This window comes from Trachypithecus francoisi, unplaced genomic scaffold (assembly GCF_009764315.1).
Source record: "Trachypithecus francoisi isolate TF-2019V2 unplaced genomic scaffold, Tfra_2.0 Lachesis_group8, whole genome shotgun sequence".
NCBI classification, from domain to species: domain Eukaryota; kingdom Metazoa; phylum Chordata; class Mammalia; order Primates; family Cercopithecidae; genus Trachypithecus; species Trachypithecus francoisi.
This window is the reverse complement of record NW_022681473.1, coordinates 114799698-114816242: the sequence shown is the minus strand read 5'-3', so window position 1 is coordinate 114816242 and position 16545 is coordinate 114799698. Positions and strand designations below refer to the sequence as shown.

The 16545-nt window shown below is 42.1% G+C and overlaps 1 protein-coding gene and 1 long non-coding RNA gene across 5 annotated transcripts in view; one reads left to right on the top strand and one right to left on the bottom strand.

The window, feature by feature from the left end:
- KIRREL3 (kirre like nephrin family adhesion molecule 3) overlaps window positions 1-16545 on the top strand; it is a 574170-nt gene that overhangs the window by 146080 nt on the left and 411545 nt on the right. The gene's annotated exons all lie outside the window — the stretch shown is intronic.
- LOC117080850 overlaps window positions 2697-16545 on the bottom strand; it is a 138546-nt gene continuing 124697 nt past the window's right edge. For 2 of the 3 annotated variants that reach the window (XR_004435988.1, XR_004435987.1), the window contains 3 exons: window positions 13700-13899; window positions 6877-6964; window positions 2697-3422 (listed from right to left, as the gene is read on the bottom strand). This is a non-coding gene — a long non-coding RNA (uncharacterized LOC117080850). Of the gene's footprint in view, window positions 3423-3900; window positions 4165-6876; window positions 6965-13699; window positions 13900-16545 lie in introns of those variants that run through there. The other variant, XR_004435989.1, reaches the window with a different exon arrangement.

The window sequence follows — 16545 nt, the reverse complement described above, 5'->3', positions numbered from 1 at the left end:
TTTCCAGCAGCTAGGGAGTTGCCTGGCCTGTTTATATGCTCCATCTGTCCATGTAGACTTTGATGGTCCCAAGGGAGCTCAGATAAACGATCAGCTTTATGCTGTCCCATCAAAAATGGGCAAATAAAGAGCTTGCCTCCCTGCCAGGATGTCTTAATCGCTCTCACTGGGAGCCTGAGTCCACAATTTGCATCCTGCAGTCTAGGAAAGACAGAAAACCACACTGGGAGATAGAGAAGGTGGCCTGAATAAAGGCACCTTGGTCTTGGTGAGGGTTCAAGATGTGGTTCCCAGGGCCAGGCAGAGAGGACATTTGAGATGGTCTCTCTGTCTGAAACATGCTGTGTGGCTTGAGAGTCGGGGAGCAGATATTGCTCCAGAGCAACTCCCATGGCATTCCCCTCAGGAATTTCAACAATAAACCACATCCTTGCATTTACATATAAATATTTGCACGTGTAGCACCAAGGTGATATCGCTGAGAACGCAGCAATCCAGAGAGGTACCTTCCCTGCATGGACTCAGTCATATATGCACCCCAAATGTCTGAGTAGCCTTTTCAGGGCCACTAGGGTATAAGTGATGCCCTGACCTCTGGTCTCAGACTTTTTCCGGTGAACCACCAGCACATCATCTAGGTGAAGTGACCCACACACTCTACCAAAATGTGGCTCCTTCATTCACTATGTCACCTTAAAGCACAGTACACATTCACTCAATGGCAGTCGGGTCCTAAGTGTAATCGGACACTGACGGAATGATCTGAGATCAAAGCCTTCTTTATACAGAATTATTTTCCTACCCAACCCCACCAGGGACAGTTCAAGGCCCTATCACCTTCAGAGAGTGCCTAGTGAGACCCAGATGGGCTGACCATATTAATTGGCTGAACTTTCAACAGCTAATGCCGCTCTGCCTCTTACTCGATTGGAGTTAAGGTTTCTTTCGCAGTGTATGTGTGGCTTGGGCCTGTCCAGTATCTGTTAGTCTTTTGTTCTGATGGCCTCTTTGGCCTGGCTGTGGATATGAGATCTCCTAGTGAACCAGATGAAGGTTTCTCGCAGGCAGAGTACTCCAGGATTCTAATCTATTACACTCAGGTCCCCTGCACAGCTGAGACCCCTCACAGATGAGGCGCATTTCAACCAGTTGAGTCCTTCCTCTTATTCTGGTGATAAACAGTGACTGGAACACTGCCTTTTGAAGTTCCTGGTAAAGTCTTCCTCTGTTGGCAGCAAAGATGGCAACCACTCACTCTTGCCTCTTGACCCTTACTGGTTTTTATGATTAGCTCATGGCCTCTGTGGAAGGCACAGGGAACCCTACCCTGAATCAAAGAGTTAAAGAAGAGGCAGCAGTTTGGATAGAGGAAGAGTTGGGAGCACCCATGAGGACAGGCCTGGGTTAGCTTTGCCTCTATCCCAACTCAAGGCCTAGAGCTGCCAACAAAGGGAGCCCACCCGGCAGCTCACTCGCAAGCACCAGGAGGACAGGTGTCTGAGGGCAAGGCTCTCCTGCTGCGTAGGGCTGCCCACCAGAAGGACGGTGGCGTGCACAGAGTGCCAACTATGCCCTCTCTACCTGCACTTGCCCTTGTGAAAAGGGAAGTTAATAAAATTCATCTGATAAGGTGGTCATGATTCTCAAAAGCAAGCATATGGATGAAATATCTTTGGCTATTCCAAAGTGCTCTGCAGATGGGAGCTGTTGTCTCTGCTTTTTTGCTGTTTCACTCTGACTCCTTCACCCCAGGCCCAGGCAGTGCCAGAATACAGGGACCCCCGCTTTGGTGGCTAAAGAAAGATGTACTGTTGATACCTGACAAAAATGGGTTGTTTGTGATTACGATTCACCTCTTACTTTAGAAAGTGAAATGAATATAACGTATGCCGGTCATGGACACTAAAGAGTGTTTTCATATCATTTTGGGAAGAGTTGTCAGCTTTGATTTATTAAGTAAAGTTCTGAGACAGGCTGTCGGTATTCTGTCAGTCTCCTGAAAATGGATGGACCTCACTGCTGCCTGTGCCATGGTGATCATGTGTCCAGTCATCTCCATCCTCAACAGGGGCATCCATTGGAAAAGCTGCACCTATACCTCCTGGGTGCTGCCCATTTCACACCATCTCCACCTTCAGTCTCTTTCCCTTCTCTGTAGTGCCCCATCATGACCTCAAGTGCCCATTCTCCCCACTGCCCTTTAGTCAAATGTCTGTGACTAGACATCTCTGAGCTGCTCAAGCCTTTCTCCTGCACCTGATTTCTGGTCAACAAGGACAGGGGAAATAGGAAGCCTCTCCCTGAACAGGTGGCCACTGGGACCCCATTCCTTTCTCAAACTGTGTGGTCCTGTTACTGGAAAGGGGCCTCGATCCAGAGAGGGTTATTGGATCTCACACAAGAAGGAATTCAGGGCAACTCCATAGAGTAAAGTGAAAGCAAGTTTACTAAGAAAGTAAAGAAATAAAAGAATGGCTACTCTATAGGTAGAGTACCCCAAGGGCTGCTAGTTGCCCATTTTTATTGTTATTTCTTAATGATATGCTAAACAAGGGGTGGATTATTCATACCTCCCCTTTTGAGACTGTATAGGGTAACTTTCTGGCATTGCCATGGTATTTGTAAATTGTCATGGCTCTGGTGGGAGTGTAGCAGTGAGGACAACCAGAGGTGACTGTCATTGACATCTTGGTTTTGGTATGTTTTGGCCAGCTTCTTTATTGCAAACTGTTTTATCAATAAGGTCTTTTACCTGCCTCTTGTGTCGACCCCCTATCTCATACTGTGATTAAGAATGCCTTCACTTACTGGGAATGCAGCTCAACAGGTCTTAGCCTTATTTTACCCAGCCCCTGTTCAAGATGGAGTTGCTCTGGTTTAAACACATCTGATGTTTCCCAACTCCCTTTTATAAGAGAACCCTTAATCCTAAGGGATGTAGAGGGGCGAAGATCCATCTTCTGTAACTTCTTCATGCTGAATAGAGGTGATGATATTTCTGCCAAACTATGAAGGTCTCTTGTATTCAGGGTAGAGAGGAGCTCAGTCAGAAAGCTTTGGTATGTCAAGGGCCATTTATAACTCTTGAGTTCCGACAAAAGGTCGTATCTGGAAGAGTGGTAAGCGTTCCATTTAAGAAAACATTGAGCAAGCTTATTCTGCATTCCTACACAGAGAGTCCAACAGCAACATAACGAAATAAGCAAAATTATCCCATGTAAACTAAATTAGAAGGGTTTCCATGAACTGGGCAATTTTTGGAACCAAGCTGATATGGAGTTGCTAGATGATTCCAGTATATGTCCAGGATTAGAATATTGATCCAATCCAGATTTTTACATTACCCAGTCTTGTTTCTTCTGAGTAACAGCCAGAAGAAGCAACCAGTCACTGGTTGGTTTACAGGAATAAACAGGGTCAGCCTACAATGCAGGAAAAAAACTTAAAAACTTAAAAACAGCTGATGAGACTGGAATTTAATAACAGGTATACCATAGTTCTTGAAACATAATTTTTCTCTCTCCAATTTTCCATTTTTACTAAAGACAAATCATGGTAAGACTGATTTACTTTATTATACTTGGCCTGATTATTTGTATAAAGTGCAGCAAGAATAATTATTTCACATAGGCTTTTAAAATTGGCTTTGATGAAACTCTGTTCCATAAGTAATATCAGATAAGGCTTTTGAAAAGCCAAGCCCTGTTGTGGGTTTGTACCCTCAAATACCTATGAGTTGGGTCAATTCCTCTCCTTTTGAGGTCCCAAGATGACGTGGGCTCCTGGACGTGTCAGAAAGTGACATTCTTTACTTACCACAGGTCAGGAACCCTGTACAGGAACTGTGTAGTGAAGGTATGAGGCCAGTTTCCCAAGGGGCTTTTATTAGCTCTCTAAGTTTGATTCCTTAAAGAAAGCACGCCATCCCAGTCAAAGCCTTGGTAAAATAACCAGTTTCTCCAACTGGGTCCTGTTACAAAAGAAAATAGATTCGTATTGCACTTATGCAAATAACTATATTGCCGTAAGTTAAGAATACAACTAACTTCCAAATTTAGAAACCAGGTAGAAGGAAAAAAATATGTTCCAAATTTTGTTTACAGGAGTATACTTTACTTACCTGCTTCAAGCTGTAAATAGCTCAACAGAAGATTTTTCTTAACTCTGAAAAACAAAGTAAAGGATTAGCAATGTTTTAAACAAAAAGTTAAAAAAGATTACTTCGGACTTCCATTTGTTTAGTATTAGTTTAGTCCATGCAGTTTAGTCCATACTCTATTCTGCTTGATGTTCATGAGCTTTCAGCTCTCCATGAGTCCTGAAAGTTTGTTCCTCTATTCTAATGTCACAATCTCTAAAGTTATCAGAAACTTGCGTTTAAGAGCACCTGTTAAGGTCCTATATTGATTATAAGCCACCTTTTTTTATAAGCCACCTTTTGAAGAGGATTACAACAAGACAATAGTTGTCTGTGGATGACAAAATGTTTAGGGCAGCCACAGTCAAAAACATGATTGACAAAGAAATTTGGTTACCTGTGTGGAATACAATGATTTTATGTAACAATTATGATTATTACTGATAATCTACACTAAGTCCTATCAGAATTATAGGAGTTTCACATAATTTTGGACCACATACCAATAAGATATTTATACAAATACAGCCCAAAGAAAGCCAAACACTATTTCATATTTGACAATGCTTCCTGTATGATTTTTATGCCAAGTAAGCCAAATTTCACCCTTCCGTTGGTGTACTATTACTGTTAAATTCTTAATAAAACCTTATAGATAAATCTATCCAATTTTAATGCCTGACCATAAGGTAAGCTCTTTATAAACCTTTTACAACCCTTTATAATTTTGTTAAAGAGCAGATTATAAGCAGGTTTTCACTCTAAGAAAAACTCATTATGCTTTTATTCAAATGTTTAATTTATGGAAAAACTATATAATACCCTCTTAACTTTAGCCAATATGTTCACACACAGAATTTTTTTACAAGAATAATTTTTTACAAATCTTTCACAATTTGTTCAACTGTTCAGTTTTATCTTATCTAACTTAAAACAATCCTTTAAAATTCCAAACTTAGGTAAGAAATCCATATTCTCACACCTTCTTATAATCTTTTACCAAAAATGCATTTTACTTTCTTTACACACCTTGCATGTGAAAAAAAAAATTTTTTTTTTAGTACTCTCAAATACCTGTCACAATGTTAACTCGTAGTGACGTTTCCTTTTGGTGAAAACTGTGGTAAGTAAGGGATTTTCATTATGTACTAGGTGTGGAGCCTAGGACACCAGACAGAAGACCAAATGTCTTTATTTTACTAATAATCTTTAAAGCGATTTTTATTTCCCAAAGATTACTAAAGTCATGTGAATTGAAAGGCATGATAATTTTTATTTTTCTTTTAAAATACTTGATTCAAGCTTGTATTATTTTTAAACGAATTAATTAAAGCTCTTTCATATACAAACATCACACACATAACATGTGTGTGTGGAAGATGGAAGAAGATCCAGTAGTTGTAACAGTTTTCATTTGCCAGTTTTTAAGTTTCTCTTTAAAGCATAAAGTTTCTAGGGCCTAATAAGCAGGCACAGCTGGAAGGCAGAACAGATCTCCAGAAATTAAGGGTCCCATTTTTATACCAGATCCTGAATCCCAAAAAGGACATCAGCCCATTCCCAAAAGTACGTTTCCTACCTAGTTACTACGCATCAAAGCTCTCTCATAATGCAAAGTAATTTCTGATATCCCCAAAAGTTAAAACCATCAGATAACACAATGCAAAACAGAACAGAACCTTAGATTTTGAGAGGAATCGATCCACTTTTAATTCCTGGGGTTCCATGAGGAAAACAGAGTTTTTTTTTTGTTTTTTCGTGTTTTTTTCCCCTCAAATGAGGTCTGTGGTGCCTCCTCTGTTTTCCCCAAGAAACTACAGGCTCTTAGAGCCTGAAGATCTGCTTTTAATTAAGCTGACTTTTAAATATAGCACTCTTTTAAAAAGTCCTGGCCGGGCGCGGTGGCTCAAGCCTGTAATCCCAGCACTTTGGGAGGCCGAGACGGGCGGATCACGAGGTCAGGAGATCGAGACCATCCTGGCTAACACGGTGAAACCTCGTCTCTACTAAAAAATGCAAAAAAAAAACTAGCCGGGCGAGGTGGCGGGTGCCTATAGTCCCAGCTACTCGGGAGGCTGAGGCAGGAGAATGGCGTAAACCCGGGAGGCGGAGCTTGCAGTGAGCTGAGATCCGGCCACTGCACTCCAGCCTGGGGGACAGAGCGAGACTCCGTCTCAAAATAAATAATAAATAAATAAATAAATAAATAAAAAGTCATTTAAACCTTTTTTTAAATACAACTTTAGCCATGCCAAACAGCCAACATTTCTGTGCTCAGAAAAAGGAAAATTTTAGGTGGTTCATGGAGGGGAAAAGAATAAACAAATGGTAACGGTCAAACAGATATTAAACCAAGAATAACCCATTCCCTCAGCTGGGAATTGAACCGTGAACCCAGGCTGCCATTCTGAAAAAAGAAAGCACGGCCACACGGTAACAAGGTCAAGCTTCTGAAGACATGGCTGACCAGTTTTCTGGGCCATCTTGAACAGCAGGCTTATGGGGTCCTAGGCCCGCATTCTGTCCTAAGGAACCCCTCTTTATGAGAGAACGGTACAGAAAGACACACAGAGCACACCAGATTCACTACAGCTTAAGCTCAGCCTCACAAATTCTTTTTCTCATTAATCAAAACTTTGTACAGAGGAGATAAGCAGTGATTTTTACCACGCATTCAACCAGTTTGCACGAAGAGAGAGAGAGAGAGCCCAGAAGTCTGGTTAGTAAGAAATTCTTACCCTTTTGCCAGCATGCCAGGCTTCTGGGTTCCCTTTTTTGAGCAGCCCTAGTGACCCAGCTCACAGCACCATAGCCCTGGGCGCCAACCTGCAACATAAAAGAAAATTATCTTTTTCCATTTTTCCAGAGCAAAATACATGTGACAAAACACAGACATTGGCCGCTCTGCTTAGTACTCAATATCAAACCGGCAAGGCCCAAACTTGCACCTAGTTGGGCCCATCATCGTTAATGCACCCTCTAACCAGAAGTTTCAACTTGTGGTCGCTGGCCAAGATGGTTGCCCTGAGTAACAGAAAAGATTGAAAAGAGAAAGAGAGAAAAAAGCATTGTGTGCAGCAGGGTGGGGAAGGCAGAGAGCTCAGAGAGGCCAGAGTAAGACCCACCTATTGCAACAACACTGAAAATTTCAGGTGGCCACTTGTTCGTAGCAAAGGGATCTCTTCCAGCAGACCTGTTGGCTCTCAAGTTTTCCTTTTTAAGGAGGAAAAAGCTCCCCATATCCCAAGATACTGTACATGCCTAATTCTGTCACCCATAGCCTTCAGCAAAGAGTGCCAAGTAAAATAGTCCAAAGATAATAGCAGTTAACATCCTATAGTGCCAAACCCATTCTTAGTTATTTATCAAGAGAGGCCTCTAATTCCCTAAATCTTAGGAAGGACTCTAACCTTCCTAAGTTGGACCTTGAACCCAAGTTCGGTCAAGTGTCCTTGCCTTTTATTGAGAGGAGCCTTTAATGGTCTCTGTCTTAGCAGAAACTCCAACTCCCTTAAGTCAGGCCCCTAACCCAATGCCATCCTTTATCTGGGTATACCACCACCTACCCAAAGTCCGCCAATCAGTGCTGCAGTCTATTTCCTTTGGATTGAGGGTCTCCTCAGTATCATCCCTTCTGTGGTTTGCCAGAAAGATGTTACTGCACCACACTGCTTGCCCAAGGTTAGCCTTTGGGTCTGGAGTTTCCTTAGTAGTGTCCCTTCTGTGGTTACCAGAAAGATGTCACCAGACCCCACCACTTACCCAAAGTTAGCATTTAGGTCAGAGGTTTTCTCAGTATTGTCTCTTCTGTGGTCACCAGAAAGATGTTACCGGACCCCCACCACTTACCCAAAGTTAGCCTTTGGATAACGGGTTTCCTCACTATTGTCCTATCTGGGTCACCAAGAAGATGTTACTGGAAAGGGGTCCCCCTCCAGACTCCAGAAGAGGGTTCTTGGATCTCGTGCAAGAAAGAATTCAGGGCGAGTCCACAGCGTAAAGTGAAGGCAAGTTTATTAGGAAAGTAAAGGAATAAAAGAATGGCTACTCCACAGACAGAGTAGTCCTGAGGGCTACTGGTGACCCATTTTTATGATTATTTCTTGACAATATGCTAAACAAGGGGATTATTCATGCCTCCCCTTTTGAGCCCACATAGGGTAACTTTTTGATGTTGCCATGGCATTTGTAAACCATCATAGCGCTGGTGGGAGTGTAGCAGTGAGGAAAGCCAGAGGTCACTCTTGTTGCCATCTTGATTTTGGTGCGTTTTAGCCGGCTTTTTCACTGTAACCTGTTTTATCAGCAAAGTCTCCATGACCCGTATCTTGATCCTGTCTCATTCTGTGATTAACTTACTGGGAAAATTATTTTAAGGCTAAATAAAGCTAAATAAGTTAGGCTTATTTTACCCAGCCCCTATTCAAGATGGAGTTGCTCTGGTTCAAACACCTCTGACAGTCCCACTCACTAGCCGTCAGAACTCCAGTTAGCACTTAGGCACACTTCGGGTTGATTGCACAACTGAGTAGGCTGGAAGTCTCTGTGGGATGAGACTGGGCACATCATAATTGAAAACAGGACTTTGGGAATGGAGTTTCTTCCCAGTAGGATATACGACAGAGTGAGTGAGCTCACCCCACTCCAACCTCCCATGAAATCTCTCTCGCTGGAAGCATTTCTCATGCACCTTTACACTTGGAGATCTTCCAGATTGCCTTTGACTTCGAGGCAAGATCAAAGCCGGTCTCCAGCCCTGCAAACTTGCCTTTCATACTGATGGGGACACAGTTTGAACTGCATCAGTGGGTTTTCCATTAGTGTTTTTTTCTTGTTTTTGTCTTGCTCAGAGACCGTGTCTTCCTCCCAGAGAGCTGCTCTGTGTCATCTCTTGCTGCTCTGATCATGCAGGATATTGTCCTAAAGGGCAGGCGGGAACGAGGACACTGTTATATAGAAATGTGGGCCAGCCCCTCAGTTTGACTTTGGATTGTGTGCAGTTAGGCAGGGAGTCCGGGGATCAGATGAACTCAGAACTCACAAGTTCCTCACAGCACCAAGTAAAGGCCCTGCATTTACAGAAAGAAAAAAAAAAATCTGTGATGCTTGGTCCTTCTGAACTTGACCCATATTCTCTCCGATGGAAAGGCCAGCTCTCAGTCTGACTGAAAGGATATGAGATTGAGTCAAACTCATGGTCGGCCCAGTGTTCTGTCTATGACAGGGTTCAAAGGGACATTGGCCATTTGGCAGGTGGCAGTCCTCTTTCTGTGAATAAATGTGTCCTCATTATCAATAACATTAACTGGCCCATTACAGCCCGCTAATTGTGGCTCCATCACTTCCACGTCACCTCTTGTGGGCATGAGGTCTTTAGTGTTATTTTATAAACCAACACATGTAGACCAGGCCAGGTCTGACCCTGAAGCTCTGCAAAGGCAGGACCACGCCTCCCACATGAGCACTGTGTTCCCAGGATGAGGTCCCAAGTGAAGGTGGATGGATGATATTGGGGGACTTAGTCTGAAAAAAAAGAGGAAGAACCCCAGTGTGGTAATGGTGTTGCAGTGGATATATGCTTATAGTGAGAAGGAAGGGGACAGGTGTCAGCCCTTCTGCTTAGAACAGAGTAGATAGAAGAGGATTTACATTACAGAGCGCTGAGAGATTTAAACTTGATACGAAGGGAGGTTTTTTTCATGGCAAAGAGAGTTACGTTCTAAAACGAGTTCATAGAAATTCCATAGAAGTTCATACATGGCCGATTGAGCAGGGGCATCCGTGTGGAAAGGGGCAGACTGGATGTGACATTGATTCGCTGTCTCTGTCTGTTGTCCTGAGTGCAGAGCCCAGATATAGATCGTGACAGAGCTGGTCTTCCAAACAGCAACCCCACACAGACAGGCTCAGCAGCTCCCCTGCCCTCCTCACCACCTCCCCTGAAAGCGCTCTCTTCTCTCCTCTGCCCTGCCTCTTCTCTGTTGCGGAGTTCAATGGACACGCATCGACTCCTCACCCTACCCCATTCTAACCTGGTACATGGTCTGCCCAGAACTGATCCAGAGCTGGAGAAATAAAAGGGAAGCAAGGTTACTCCCTAAGATGGTTACTGTGCTTCCTTATTTCAACCCAGTGGCCCACCTTGACCATGCGTGAAGCCTTTGTCTTTTCCTGAAGGATTTAAGTAGAAAACAGACAACTATTGCATAAGTGAGCATGACTAAGACCTTTGGGGCCTGTTGAGATTCAGAAGACCACTGTCAACAATAATGAAAGAGGATGCCTAGACACTGACTAAGACAAAGATAATATTGTAGGGTGCATAGGAGCTAATAAGTCTCAGGTTTGTGGCTGCAGTTAATTGCAATGTAATGGATATAACTTTCCTTCTTTCAATAAACAAACATCTATCAAATACTTACGGCACTTGGTCCTGGGAATACAGATGGACCTCTGCCTTTGAGGGCACAGCCATCCATTGGGCCAGACTAACCTATAAACAAACAATGAATTACAGCAATCTTATGGTGCCATAGAGAGATTTATTCAATAAGCTCAGACACCACAAGAGAGACGTTTTTTAGGAGGGATTTTTTTTTAACGCCTTCTACATGCCTGGCATTGTGCTGGCTGCCAGGGATCTATGGAGAAGAAGCAGACATAGGCATTGCCTTCCTGGGGCTTCCAACTAGGTTAACACGCCTCGCTCTGCCTGGGGAACTTAGACAAGGCTCCATGAAGGAGAAGACCCAAGTCTTGAAGCAAGAAAGCTGTAGTTGTTCCAGACAAAGAGGATGAGGGCCTCTAGACAGAAGGAACAGAATATACAAGAGGACTGTGGACCCTTTGTCTGCAGGAGATATGTTTCAGGACCCCTAGGGGATGCCTGAAACCACAGATAGTCCCAAACCCTAGATGCACTATGTTCTTTCCTATGCATACATACCTATGGTAAAACTTAATTTATAAAGGAGGCACAGTAAGAGATTAACAACAACAATCATAAAATTAAACAATAGCAATGTACTGTTGACAGTTTCACGAATAGAAGATTCATTGTTACTACAGATGTTAGCAACCTGAGTATATAAATGTTTCCTTCCTTAAGTCGAGAACTTTCACTTTTTCACTTATAGAAAGCACTTTACAGCTTCTCTTTGGCATCTCCAAATTGCCAGCATCCCTAATCTTGCTCTTTGGGGCCATTATTAAATAAAATAAAAGTTACTTGATCACAGTCACCGTGATACTGTGAAATTCAATCTGAAAACGCAGAGGGCTACCGAGTGACTTACAGGCAAATAGCACAGACAGCCCGGAGAAATCCCCCACAGAGGGATTATTCAGGTTCTGAGCAGGATGGAGCTGTTCTGCACAAGATTTTATCATGCTACCCAGAATGGCGTGCCATTTAAAACTTAGGAATTTTTTGTTTCTGGAATTTCCCACATATATTTTCAGTCCACAGTTGCGAGAGAACTGAAATCGGAGCGTGAAACCTTGGATGAAGGGGGCTAACGTGTGTAGGTGGGAAAGTGTGGCCTTTTGAAGGAAGTTTATAAAACTTCCCTGTTGATTATTTTCTAACTCCATCCCCATCTGCCCTTTCAACTCAGATTCTCAGATGCTATGAGTAATGGAAAACAAGACTATAGAGATGCGGCCTGAAAACATTAACTGAGATCCTTCGACTTGACCCTGGGCGCTGAATGTTCTTGAAAACTTAGATTTTCAATGAGCCAATCCTTATGCTTATGAGCTTCCTACAGAAATAATATATAAACCAACAAGCAACTAGTCTGGATTTCCTTAGGTTCTGGAGTTGAAATATGCATGAGATGCCTCTTTCCACTAAAAGAAAAATCAAAATAATAACTCCATGCTCAAACTCTGCATCTCCAATATAGTGTGAAAAGGCAGAGATTACCAGGGTTAGGAGACACCCATATAACTTAATTTCCATAATGCATCTTATTTTTTAATGTATCGCTCCGCCAGATCAGATTTCTCAACGTTCATGTCCCTAGTGAGGAGTCGATTTTGTTTCTCTAGCTGTGTACACTTTCCTTCCTGCAATCAAGAGTACAGAATGCACTTGTAGGAAGTGCAGGAGGAAGAGGATTCATCCTTGTCCACTTAAATATTCATGACAGCTTGCATTTTGGTTCAAAAAGACACTTGTTTATTTAGATAAGATTTAATTTATTCATAATTTACCTAAATTTGCAGGAGCGTGCATGTACATTTTAGCGTATAAGTAGCATAATACATAAAACATTACCGAAGCATGCAAATTGTACAGTGACAGCAGAGGAACCCGCCTGGATGTTTCAGGGAGATAACACATTTCCACCAGAGCAAAGACCTTCACACAATGGCCTGGATTGTTTGCCTATAATATGCTGACTCATCATTATCTTTTTACCCAAGGCAACCCTGTCATTAAAAACAAAATGTATATAATATAAAGTGATGTTGAAGAACAGCTTTCTGGAACCAGTGTGGCGTTTCCTCCTCTCCTCCCTGATCAAGAGTCACTTCCTTCATTGATAAACATCCAACCCCTTTTCCTCCAGCCCCCCAAACAAAACAAAATGAAACAAAACTTTTCACTACCCTTTCCACTCCCAATTAATTAATGACAACCTTACATTCATATTCGTTTATTCAGCTAATAATCCTCATCCCCGTGCTGCATGTAAACACTATTCTAGGCTATTTTGGCGGTCTCATAGGGTATCTTATCTTTCTCCCCCAAAAGACAATGAGCTCTCTGAAGGCAGGTGCCTTCACCCCAGTATTGCTGCACCCAACCTTGACCATGGTCTAATTGTATGTGATCAATACATGTTGATGATCTTGATCGTTATTTTTCAGCAGCATGTGGAAATTTCTAGAAAGGCACAAAAGCACTCTCCATGAACGTTGTTTCCGTGAAAAACTTTTTCATGGCTCATTGCCAGCTAGAGGTTTGACGTACTCTTCACCCTGACCCGTACAGAAGAAGAAAAGCCAAGTCCTCCCATGGAGGCAGCCCGTGCAGTGCCTCTTCCTCCTTGGTATGCAGGTCTCTGCAGCCACAGCACTGTTTACAGGCTTGGGAGCAGGAATGTGAGACACAATCTGAAGTGAGCATAAGAAGATTTAAAGGAAGGGAATTTGTTTGGAGCCTTTGCTACCTAGAGGCGTTAAAACTTTATAATGCCAAACCAGTCCCGTTTTTCTTTATTTATGGATCATATATTTCCCCCCTTTATTACTGCCATACATTTTTCCAACCTGACAGCTGATAACACTGAAAATTCACTGCTAGCAAAAACTTCCATTTACCACTCTCTGAGATAACAATTTCAGAATTAAAGGAAAAAAATACATATACATCTATATGCAAAAATATCCGTATTTATTGTTAGCCCCTGAACTCATACTCCATGCTGAATATGGACTTGGAGTTTTGAGAATCACACTTGATCAGAGGGAGGCGCTTTAAAAAACAGAAACCTCAAATATTCCCTCTTACCCATTAACTATTAACAGGGAAGAAATATCAAAGTAGGTTACCTTGGTGTCTCCAGAGTTGGCAAAATTTAATTTCAGTTTGTCAAATGTGCTGCTATGACAGAGATTTCTTTTTCCTCATGATTTATTAGAAATGTTGTAAAAGGTGCAGTCTGGCCCTGGAGTGATTTGAGCCAGACTTCTTGTTGAAGTTTATTTTCCTTTGGCTCGCTATCCAAATTCACAGGAAGGGGAAAAATAACCTAAGAGATAAACACCACAAGGGGGAAAAAGAAAGAGAGAAATCAATGTATTGTAAACATGATGACAGGATGGGTCGTTTAAATTGCTTCTGCACGTTGATTTAAAGCATGCCCAGTAGAAACTCTATTATATTAACAATCTTTTCCCTTCATTTTAATCATTGTAGTTGCAGTATCTTATTACCTTTCAGACAGATGATGTCCAAATATAATGTTGAGGGAGATTTTTCTGTTATTATTATGTGTTAGAGGGATGATGGGCAATGACTTAGAGGTCTGGGGACAGGATTAGTAACATAAATAATATGAATTCCAAATAACCCAAGATAATGATGAATCAACTATGCATTTAACTACAGATTATATCCTAGATGTATTTCTGTAAATGGCAGTTCTTTGGGGCTTTAGGAGTGTAGAGAGATAGGATGTATGCCTGGACATAGACTGCAAGCTGTTAGAAATGGATAGCAAGTTGCTGTCCCATGTGAAATAAACAAAGCTTCCATTGTGAGAGGTAGTGTTATGCTTTGACAAAATCACCTTTAATCACAATAGTTTGTCACTGAGGTACCATTGCCAGACCACTGACATCTTTTGTAAAATTACTTTTAGTTAGCCTACCTATGCTTCAGTTCAAAGGAGATGGAGTCATTATTCCCTGTGTTGCTGTGACACTTTCACAGCAGAGTATGTCCCTGGCTGTAGCGAGGATTGAAAGAGGTGGGAAGGGGGGTTCTTTCAAATCTGGACCTGTGTCCTAAACAAGATCTGATTCCCTTGTAATTATTGTGGAAGTAATCCCATGATAAAGACTCCTACCCACCAATTCACCAGGCTTCTATTCCCACTCTGAGTCTAGACATGTCCTTGTCTAACAAGTTCATAGTTTTGAATTCAGGGTTTTGAAATATTATCTCAGCTATATTTGATTGTTTTCTTTTTTGTACTCCAGGAAAAAGAAAGGGGATTAATTGGTATTGAACATTTACTAGCTGTCAGACCCAGAGCAAGTGTTCTTACATGTATTGCCTCCCTCAAGGTTCTAAGGCTGGTTATATTAAACCCATTTCACAGTTGAATAAACTGGATTTTGGATGAAGGTATCATGTACCCAAGGCCACACACTTGTTAAAGACCAAGCTTGGATTTGAACCCAATTGGCTTTTTAATCCAAAAGTTCTATTCTTTCCTCTAAACCACACTACTCTGAAGCTGTTGGTTAGTTCATTCATTCAACCAAAAAAAAAAAAAAAAACTTAACAAATATCTTCTGTGAGTCAGGCCCATAAATGTCTGAGGGACTGAAAATATCAAAGCAAGGACCACACTGATCCAAGCATTAGGGGTCTCAGGTTCTGTTAGAAGGCAGCACACAAATAAGTTTGTTGTTCTGTAAGAAGAGGTACGGCAGAGTCATGCCCAAGGTGTCATGAGAACATCTGTGAGGTTTCCGTGACCACCAGGTTCAGAGAAAGCTTCCTGGAAGACATAGCCCTATGTCAAATCTCACCACGCAGCACGTGCATGCTTCATCCCCCTAGATAATGTCCACTTTGTGCACTAGGAGTTGACAACTCTTTCATTGACTCGTTCTGCAATGAGGAGTTAAGGAAAAATTTCTCAACATTTTCTCTTCTCTCCACAAGTCACGCACACAACAAAAAGCTGGCTTTCTTGCTACCATATTCTTTCATTTGGTAAATAAGAAAAAGAACTTTATCCTCTGGGAGTCTCAAACAGGCACCTTTAACCAGATTGTCAATACAGTAAAGATGTTTTGAACTGTATGGTTTAACGTCAGTTCAGGCACTCTGTTCATCTTCCATATATCAGCTTGGCTCAGATCCTTATCATATACTTTAGAATCCTGGTAAAGGCACAAAGGCTGTTTATCAAGGCTTTGTTGGAGTCAGGATTTATATCAGGGAGGAACCTTAAAGGTATCAGATTGAGTAGTTTTCCTGTGGCACCTTTCTCCTTTCCCTTACAAAATCCCATTCATCTTTGTGTGAGTTATGCCAACTGAACCATTAGAACGAATAGGTCCCTCAAAAGACCACATTACTTCTGACATCAGCTGCAGGGGCAAAAGGGTCCCCAAGCCACTGTCAGGTTTGATAATTTGTGAGAAGTACTCACAGAACTGACTGAAAGCTATTGTACTCACGGTTATGGTTTATTGTGGGGAGGGGATTAAAATAAGCCATAGAAAGAAGAACACAGGGAAGTGTCTGGAGAAGTACAGAATGCAGAGTTTTGTTCATCTTCTTCCCTTGGAGTCAGGGCGTGTTACTTTCTTGTATCAGTGTGTAACAACTCACACCAAGTATCACTAAAGATGGGGCAGCTCACCTGAGCCTCTATGTTCAGGGTTGTTATTGGGGCCCCACTACAGAGGCAAGCTTGATTGATTGATTGCCCATATGGCTGATCTCAGTCTCTAGTGCATTGGTGCCTCGTGATCCAAAGCCCCCATCCTAAATCACATTGCTAGACTATCCAAGTGTGAACCAAATCCCCTAGGCAAAGGAAGGCTCTAGAGACACTAGCAAAGGTACTGGCAGAAGCCAGACCTCTTTAGGGGATTATATTCTTTACAACACTACCCTTCAATACCCATCTCCTAGGTACACTCCTTCATGTAGA